This window comes from Solanum lycopersicum, chromosome 2 (assembly GCF_036512215.1).
Source record: "Solanum lycopersicum chromosome 2, SLM_r2.1".
NCBI classification, from domain to species: Eukaryota; Viridiplantae; Streptophyta; class Magnoliopsida; order Solanales; family Solanaceae; genus Solanum; species Solanum lycopersicum.
In genome coordinates, this window is record NC_090801.1 from 50,460,277 (window position 1) to 50,470,589 (window position 10,313).

Here is a 10,313-nt window from a genome sequence, read left to right on the forward strand (position 1 = left end):
TTTATGTTTGTGAAAGGACATAGTAATATGTTAAGTCATATTTACCTTGTAAACTATTTTTTAAAATGAATTTATGCTTTAAATCATTGATATGTGTCATTATATAATAACGATTAACAATATAAGTTATTCAAATATCGATATATTAAAGTAATATAATATAAATTATGAAATGATACATAAAAATTATCTAAATAAAGTTTAAAAGAACGAAAATAAAATAGCAACACTATCATAATAAAATTAAATTAGTACAACTTGTTCACTTCTAGGTTTTAGACCGAGCAAATTCACAATTTTCACCATCACTTCTTCTTCTTCTTCAATCTTCAAAGTAGTTCTCTCTAGACTCTCGAATTTTGTTCCTTCTCTTATTAAAATATTTGTTATTTTTAGCTGCATTTTGTGACGTAAAGTTTGTTTTTCTTTTTGCTTGTTATGTTTTGTTTGGTGGTGAAAATGATTAAATTAAACGAAACAGTTCAAGCTAAATATCTATTTATTGGACCATAGTTAATACTAAGTGTTTTATCGAAAAATTGATTTTCGAAAAGAGTTTGTTTTATTTTTTAGATATTTTCGACTTTCAGGAGTCGCCACTTAATTTTTAAGAAAAATCAAGAAAACTAGTTTCTAAACAACTTAAACAGAAAAAATTGTTTTGAAACATTTTTAAGGGGGTTCGGGATTCATATTAGTGTCTTAGGAAGGTATTTAAGGCACCTAAGACACTCCGTTAAACACGGTTTTCCGACGACTAACTATTTGACTATTGCAATTTTGAAGTTGAACCATTTAAAGTTTTATTTAAACAAGTTGAAATATTTAAGACAAATTTACAAGTTTCAAAATGTTTATCTTGCAATTTTGCGAATCTATATTTGAGTCAAGCCTTTTTTAAAGTTTTATCTAAACCGAACTTCACAAATTTGAAATACCATTTTTAAGACTTATTAAATTTAGTAAAGTAGAAAAACTTCTCGGCGGGATTTGGAGGTTCCTAAGCTTAGACTAACGGCATTCAACACGAAAACGACATAAGCAAATAATAGGGAGAGAGAGAGAGGAAGAGATATTCGGGAAGGAGACGCGGCTGCTGGGTTGTCGCGTCTGGTTCTTTCGTTTGCTCTGGGGATTTTGTGGGTTTCCGTTGGGATAAACGCGTGAGGGAGAGAGGGATAGAGACGCGAGGTGGAAGAGAGCGTGGAGGGAGGGTCGCGTTTCCATTTTTGGGGCCTGTTTCCTCTGCGTTTTTTCTGGGGTTCTGGGGGTTGTTTCCTTGTCTGTTTTGGGTTGATGTGAAGAGGAAGAGGGAAGGGAAAGGGTTTGGGTCGGGTCGTGTTGGGTCGGGTTAATAGACAAAAGGGTTGGGTCGATTTTAGGTGGGCCTGGGAGATTAATTTAGTGGGCTGAGGGGATTGAGGGATTAGTTGGTTTGAAGGGAATTAAGTTTAGTGGGTTGGAAAGGGAGGGAAGTGGGCCGCCTGAATATTGGATAGAGGCCCAAACCTGGCTCTTCCAAATTAAATGGAAAAAGGGTTCTATTTGAATAATAGCCAATTGATTTAAAACGAATTTGGTATAAATTTATTAACGAGCTTATTTAAAGTAACTAGTTTGATAGAATACTTTCTAAACTTAAGATATACATATATATATATACATATACATATACATATACATATATATATATATATATATATATATATATATATATATATATATATATATATTTTACTCAAAAATATATAAACTATATATACAATTACGTAATATATATATACTTATCTAACGTTATGATAAGTAGCATAAGATCCGTATTTTATATATATTTTTTACTTATATATATATATATATATATATATATATATATATATATATATATATATGCATATGTATATATATATGTATACATATATATACATATATATATACCCTTTTTTTAAAAAAAAATTTTTTTACAAGATTTATAAAACTAATTAACTTAAATAATTTGAAAAACTCACGAAGCTCGATAATTAATTTATACCGACGTGGGTCAAAATTGGGTGTCAACAACTGTCCCTCATTTTACTTGGGTTGATGCAAGCAACTCGAGAAAAATGAAGTTGACCGAACCAATTTTGACCAACTCCATTCGCTTTTAAGAAGAAGGATTTGACAAAGAGTTTAGGAATTAGGGTCGAACCTTTGAAAACGGGTCTCCTACATATCTCAGGCTATATGAGAATTCAGACCATTTGCAGTTCGATAAGCTTGATTCACCGCATGATTTTGAAAGAATCAAAAGCCACATCGATACCAAATTATGAAGGTATCGAAGTGCTTGAGAATAGGATTCGAGAGCGAATGTTGGAATACAGCCGAGTTTTCAACATTGAATCCGCCTACATACCCTTAAACCTTCGGGATCAGGCTGTGTGTAGTTCGACTCGATCGGTGGAAAAGGAAATCTATTGCGCTAGATAACCTTTGGTTTTGGACAAGTGACGAATTAGACGAGTATGCAAAAAGGCTTGTAACCTCTTAACCATGAATGTGGAGCTCTTCACATCCATAGGTAAGAACTTACACGGACATAATTTCCAAAGCTCTTGGCGCATTGTCACTCAGATTGGAAACTTGCCCCCGATAAAATAAAATTTCCGGACGCGAGACGGAAACTGACATAAACTAAAGAAAAACCCGCATGTTTTGAGAGGGTGGTTTGATTGTGGTGGAAGTCGCTCCTCTGCTCGCGTCCTAAGAGTTTGACATTCCTCTTCGGACTATGTCCCAGTTCGCTGCTAAGAAAAAGTTCCACGTTGTGCTGCATCCTTTTTGATGTCGTCCGCACCTGTGGTTTTGGAGAATTCATCCTTTTGGATGCTCTCGACAAAGACTGAGATAAAACTCGTCAGCTTAAAAATGCAATTAGGATGGGAGATAGTGTCTTTTACCATGTCGACACTTCATTGTTCTCCTCCATGTTCGACGTCGACTCGATCGGTCTGACGTCCAGCAAATAAAGCTTATGCCTTGTGTTTTGCAATATCATCTTCAATGTATTCCATACTTGATGTCGAAATAAATAAATAAATGCTGATGCGATATTGATGTTTCTTTTGTTGTCATCTTCGATGCTCTCCATGATGTTTATTTTTGTAAGAAATAACAGAATGCAGTCGAGGCCAATGGATAAGTATTGCTCTTTCTTTATCCAAGTACGTCCTCTTGCGGGGCATGAATATCTTCCCGCGATACGTAAATTCCCGCGAGATATGAATCTTCTCGCGATGCATAACTTTCAGCGAAGAATAAAATCTTCTTGCGATGTGCAAATTTTGACGAGGCATGAATTCTTCTCGTCGTGCATAAATTTTGACGAGGCATGAAATCTTCTCGTCATGCATAATTATTGACTCGCGATGCATGATTTCCGCGATGCATGATTCGCGATGCATGAATTCCAGCGAGGCATAAATTCTTCTCGCGATGTATAAATTTTGACGAGGCATGAAATCTTCTCGTCGTACATAATTGTCAGCGAGGCATAAAGTCTTCTCGCGATACATAAATTTTGACGAGGCATGATTTTCAGCGAGGCATAAATTCTTCTCGCGATGTATAAATTTTGACGAGGCATGAAATCTTCTCGTCATGCATAATTATTGACTCGCGATGCATGATTTCCGCGATGCATGATTTTCAGCGAGGCATAAATTCTTCTCGCGATGTATAAATTTTGACGAGGCATGAAATCTTCTCGTCGTGCATAATTGTCAGCGAGGCATAAAGTCTTCTCGCGATGTATAAATTTTGACGAGGCATGAAATCTTCTCGTCGTGCCTAATTATTGACTCGCGATGAATGATTTCCGCGATGCATGATTTTCGCTATGCATGAATTCTAGCGATGCATGATTCTTCAGTGTATAAATTCCGCGATGCATGAATATTTATATCGCCCCCGTGAATAGTAACGATAAGATGATCTCCAAATAATACATCGACTTGATCGATAATAATAAAATAATAATTGCATAACCGTCTCTTCTGAGGTAATGCATGGCCTTGATCAACAATAATCATCTTGCTTTGATAACGCAATACAAATAGCGCTATCTATAGAAATCACGAAATCTTCGCTGAGATTCCCGTTTGATTCACCTTTGAATCTGACTGGATATTTTGTAAATTTCCCATTGTTGAGAATGGTTTGAAATAAACAAACACATTCATAAGCATCCTGACGCAAACGATATTCCTGCTTTCAATAAAATCACTGGTTTCGGAGATAGTTTTCTCCTTCTCCGTATTCATAAGTCGGAAGAATTCGGCCGATTTTGAAGCGAAGCTATAAACCTGCACCCACAGAAAAATTGTCAGTTTTAAACATACTGATCTGTGTCGATCCCTTCGGTTGTTTGCTCCTTGTCTTGATGTCTCCGGTTGATTTCCCGATTTCCCGACTCTTGATAAATAAGAAAATATCTTATGCCAAAACAGATGAAATATAAAAGGGAAATTTTTAAGAGAAACAAATTTTTTTTTTTTTTAAAAAAAATAGTATCTTCAAAATGTCACTGCCAAGTCATGTCATGTCAGGCTTAACGAGCTCTTTTGAGTTCGACGCTTGTCGAATGAATTTCAGAGGCATTCCGTACTTGCATGGAAGACCCATGACGATATTTTGAGGCCATCCTCAAAATTTGTGTCCCGGTTTAGTATCTTGCTCATCTTTCCATTGTAATCGAACAAATCGCGGAATTTTTGAGATCTCCTCAAAAATTCTGTCCCAGTCGCAAATTCAAAATGTCTTTAGTTTGATCCGCTAAAGAGAAGGATCCTTCTGGAGAATTTTTGAGTCCCTCTCAAAAATTCTGTCCCAGTTTCTATTGTAGAAGGGAATAGAAATCTTACGAGACATATGACCGAGCCCTTGTGGCGCCTACGTATCCCGTTGAGGCAGGAATCAGGTCAAACGTAGTTCCCCTTAAAGGTTAACAAGAATAGATTTACAAAGAAACCGACCGAGGCCGACAAAGGCCGCCTACGTATCTCATTCTTGAGAATTCAGGTCGAACGTAGTTCAGGTACAAAGAAATGATTAAAGGGGTAAATGGGGTGACCGAAGCCGACATAGGCCGCCTACGTATCTCGTTCTCGAGAATTCAGGTCAGACGTAGTTCGTTACAGGAGGGATAAGAATTCAAATTCGAACAAATACAAGCAAACAGAAGATTACAAGTAAATGATGGAAAATGCAAAACGAACTTCATGCGTAATATCTCTTGACAGCATCTGAGTTGATAGGCTTGGGCCATACAGCGCCATCCATCTCTGACAAGACTAAAGCACCTCCAGATAGTACTTTGCGAACCATGTAAGGACCTTGCCAGTTTGGTGCGAACTTTCCTTTGTACTCGTCTTGATGAGGAAAAATACGCTTAAGAACCAACTGACCAACTTCAAAATTTCTGGCTCTTACTCTTTTGTGAAAAGCGCGAGTCATTCTTTGTCTATACAACTGGCCATGGCAAACAGCAACCATCCTCTTCTCATCAATCAAAGCTAGTTGATCAATCCGTTTGCTAACCCACTCAGCATTACTTAGCTCAGCTTCTTGGATGATCCTCAGTGACGGTATCTCGACTTCAACAGGTACGACTGCTTCTGTTCCGTATACTAGCAAGTATGGAGTAGCCCCAGTTGATGTTCTGACCGTCGTTCGATAACCCAGTAGAGCATATGGCAACATTTCATGCCAACCCCGCTGCTTGTCAATCATTTTCCTCAGAATCTTCTTGATGTTCTTGTTGGCGGCCTCTACAGCTCCGTTCATTTGAGGGCGATAAGCAGTGGACCTTCGGTGAATAATCTTAAATTGTTCACATATCTCTTTCATCAGATGACTGTTGAGATTTGCACCGTTATCCGTGATGATGGATTCTGGAACTCCAAATCGGCATATCAGATTGTTGCGGACAAAGTCGGCCACCACTTTCTTGGTTACCGATTTGTAAGAGGCTGCTTCCACCCACTTGGTGAAATAATCGATGGCAACCAAAATGAATCTGTGTCCATTAGAAGCGGCTGGCTCTATAGGACCGATGACATCCATTCCCCAAGCTACAAATGGCCAAGGTGAACTCATAGCATTAAGTTCGTGAGGTGGCACCCGTATCAAATCGCCGTGCACTTGACATTTGTGGCATTTTTGCACGAATTTGCAGCAGTCATGCTCCATAGTCATCCAGAAATAACCGGCTCGAAGGACTTTTCTTGCCAAGGTAAGCCCGTTCATATGTGTGCCACAGACTCCAGCATGTATCTGTTCAATAAGCCTCACGGCTTCAGCAGCATCCACGCATCTCAAAAGACCCAAATCTGGAGTCCTCCTGTAAAGGACTTCTCCATTCAAAAAGAAATTGAGAGCCATACGACGTATCAACTTCTTTTGATTAGATGTGGCATCTTCTGGATATGTCCCAGACTCCAAGTACCTCTATCAACTCTGGCCAACCATTCATGTTGATTAGCTCGGTTAAGGCCCCTACATACTTGTTGAGAGTCCGCCTATGATCTCCGTCTAAGTCGTTGTGCCACATTGTTAGTTGGGGTGGCGCTGAGATGACCATGTTGAATTTGGGGAAGCGGTCCATACCTGCAAAACATAAACCCGTTAGACTTTCCCCTACCCCCAAGTTGGTTTTCACACATACACTTTCGAATGTCAAATAACATGATGCGTCGTGAGGTCGAAGACCTTAGACGCGATTTTGGTGGTTTTCTACTAAAATGGACTTAATACGCCTTGGGTATTAAGTCATCCTAGGCTGATGCCTAATTTTGGTTTTGGTTTCGCTCTAACTTAGGCTTTTCCAGAATTGTTTTCAAATAGACGGTTACCCGAGTCGGACAAACATCGGGGTGGAGCTATCGAATAACGTCGGATGACCGCATTCCAACTATTTATTCGATACTCCCAAATGATTTCTTGAGGTATTTCTGAGAGAAGTCGCGGTAAGCCGCGTAACTTCCGTTTCCTAATGCAGTCTATTTGCCGTTTGGCGGAAGTTATGCCATGAAATGCAATTATTCGAAAACTAAAGTATTTAAGCAAGTGAACAATTATCACAATTAGTCAAACAAGTTAGTCTTAAGGTCAGAATCCTCCAAATAGTCCCCAGCGGAGTCGCCATTTCTGTTTTATCGAAAAATTGATTTTCAAAAAGAGTTTGTTTTATTTTTTAGATATTTTCGACTTTCAGGAGTCGCCACTTAATTTTTAAGAAAAATCAAGAAAACTAGTTTCTAAACAACTTAAACAGAAAAAATTGTTTTGAAACATTTTTAAGGGGGTTCGGGTTTCATATTAGTGTCTTAGGAAGGTATTTAAGGCACCTAAGACACTCCGTTAAACACGGTTTTCCGACGACTAACTATTTGACTATTGCAATTTTGAAGTTGAACCATTTAAAGTTTTATTTAAACAAGTTGAAATATTTAAGACAAATTTACAAGTTTCAAAATATTTATCTTGCAATTTTGCGAATCTATATTTGAGTCAAGCCTTTTTTAAAGTTTTATCTAAACCGAACTTCACAAATTTGAAATACCATTTTTAAGACTTATTAAATTTAGTAAAGTAGAAAAACTTCTCGGCGGGGTTTGGAGGTTCCTAAGCTTAGACTAACGGCATTCAACACGAAAACGACATAAGCAAATAATAGGGAGAGAGAGAGAGGAAGAGATATTCGGGAAGGAGACGCGGCTGCTGGGTTGTCGCGTCTGGTTCTTTCGTTTGCTCTGGGGATTTTGTGGGTTTCCGTTGGGATAAACGCGTGAGGGAGAGAGGGATAGAGACGCGAGGTGGAAGAGAGCGTGGAGGGAGGGTCGCGTTTCCATTTTTGGGGCCTGTTTCCTCTGCGTTTTTTCTGGGTTCTGGGGGTTGTTTCCTTGTCTGTTTTGGGTTGATGTGAAGAGGAAGAGGGAAGGGAAAGGGTTTGGGTCGGGTCGTGTTGGGTCGGGTTAATAGACAAAAGGGTTGGGTCGATTTTAGGTGGGCCGGACTAGAGAGTGGGCCTGGGAGATTAATTTAGTGGGCTGAGGGGATTGAGGGATTAGTTGGTTTGAAGGGAATTAAGTTTAGTGGGTTGGAAAGGGAGGGAAGTGGGCCGCCTGAATATTGGATAGAGGCCCAAACCTGGCTCTTCCAAATTAAATGGAAAAAGGGTTCTATTTGAATAATAGCCAATTGATTTAAAACGAATTTGGTATAAATTTATTAACGAGCTTATTTAAAGTAACTAGTTTGATAGAATACTTTCTAAACTTAAGATATACATATATATATATACATATACATATACATATACATATATATATATATATATATATTTTACTCAAAAATATATAAACTATATATACAATTACGTAATATATATATACTTATCTAACGTTATGATAAGTAGCATAAGATCCGTATTTTATATATATTTTTTACTTATATATATATATATATATATATATATATATATATATATATATATATATATATATATATGCATATGTATATATATATGTATACATATATATACATATATATATACCCTTTTTTTTTAAAAAATTTTTTTTACAAGATTTATAAAACTAATTAACTTAAATAATTTGAAAAACTCACGAAGCTCGATAATTAATTTATACCGACGTGGGTCAAAATTGGGTGTCAACACTAAGGTTGTACAATATATTTGCTCACTTCTTGTTTGAAAAAGATTGCTCAAAGTGAATCTTGTTTCAAAACATTTGTCATGGTTTTATGTTTATTTCTTGAGAAAATGATCAAAATGGTTCCTAATGTATGAAAGTTACTCAATTTTGATATTTAATATGATCCATATAGTCTTTAATATATCATATAGCTACTTAATTTGGTTATTGTCTTAAAAGTAACACATCAATCCGTTAAATTTAACTGATGGCCATAGGGGTGTAAAAAATGAACCCAAACCTAGGTAACCCGCTCAATCCGTCCATAATTTAAGGGTTGGGCTCAAGATAATTTGAATTGGGTATAATCTCAACTAATTCAAGCTACATCCATTCGAAGAGAATTCTTAATTGAGCTCAATTCAATCTCTAATTTCAATCCGTTTTAAATTTTTTTATGAAGATATGTTCCTATATTGAAGGTTTGAATTATTATCTATTTAACATCTAAATTTAGGATTTATCTATCCATTTGTTAGTTTTTTAACCAAAAATTCTTAACCGGAAATTCAAATTGTGATTATAAAAGTTAACTATCAATATGTTAAATTATTGAGATTAATCGATCAATTGCGCGAGTCAAGACCAATCTTGTTTTTAGCCCACTTGAGCCCAACCAATTTGAGCACAAAGTAAATTTGGGCGGGTCAAGACCCAATTTAATTTTTATTCAACCCATTTTAGTATTTTTAATTTCAACCCAACCCACCGATTTGACACCACTAGATGACCATTAAAATATAAAATAATCAAATTAAGCTCCCGTCTCCTTCATCAACTGAAAAGCTTAGCCTAATTTTTCCCTTTCTCTTTCTTCTCCCTTTTTAACGCTATTGGCACACTGGGTACTCTCCACAATACCGCACTGGCTACTCTCCACTTCCATCTCTCCTCCACCCCTCCCCTATTCCGTCTGTTCTAACCCAGTTAGGATTTCTTTAAAAAAGAAAAGAAAAGAAAATTGTGAAGTTAGAAAATTAGTTTATTTTCACATTATTTGAGTCATATTTTTGAGCTTTTAAAATTTGTCACAAGGAGTTGATATCAACCAAGCAAATTTCATGTTGAAGGGATTGTAAAAACGAATTCACAATTTATAGAAAGCAAGATGAACTTCGTCCTTAAACTTTATCAAAAATAGAATTCAATTATTTGAACCACATGTTTTAGATATAATATTCTTAAAAGTGATGCCTATTCATTAAGGATATCATTTTCTCATTTAGTTTTTTATAAAGATTTCTTTGAGTAAAAAAATGAATGATAATCAATTTCTCCTATTTTGCAATTCAATGATATAGTTATGTTGATGATATATATTGAATTTTATGTATTCGTAAATCAAGGGATGTAAAGCCAAATTTTAGAAAAAAAAAATAATTTCTTTATATATATACACACATTACCTTCATAAATTCTAAAAGAAAATATTTTAATTAATTTAATAATTATTTTTTATTTTTCAATTGTATAACCTTTTTCTTAATACTTTGTAAGACAAAAATAACCATATATAAATTATTGTACTATAACAACACAAGTGTTTAAATCTCTCTGATT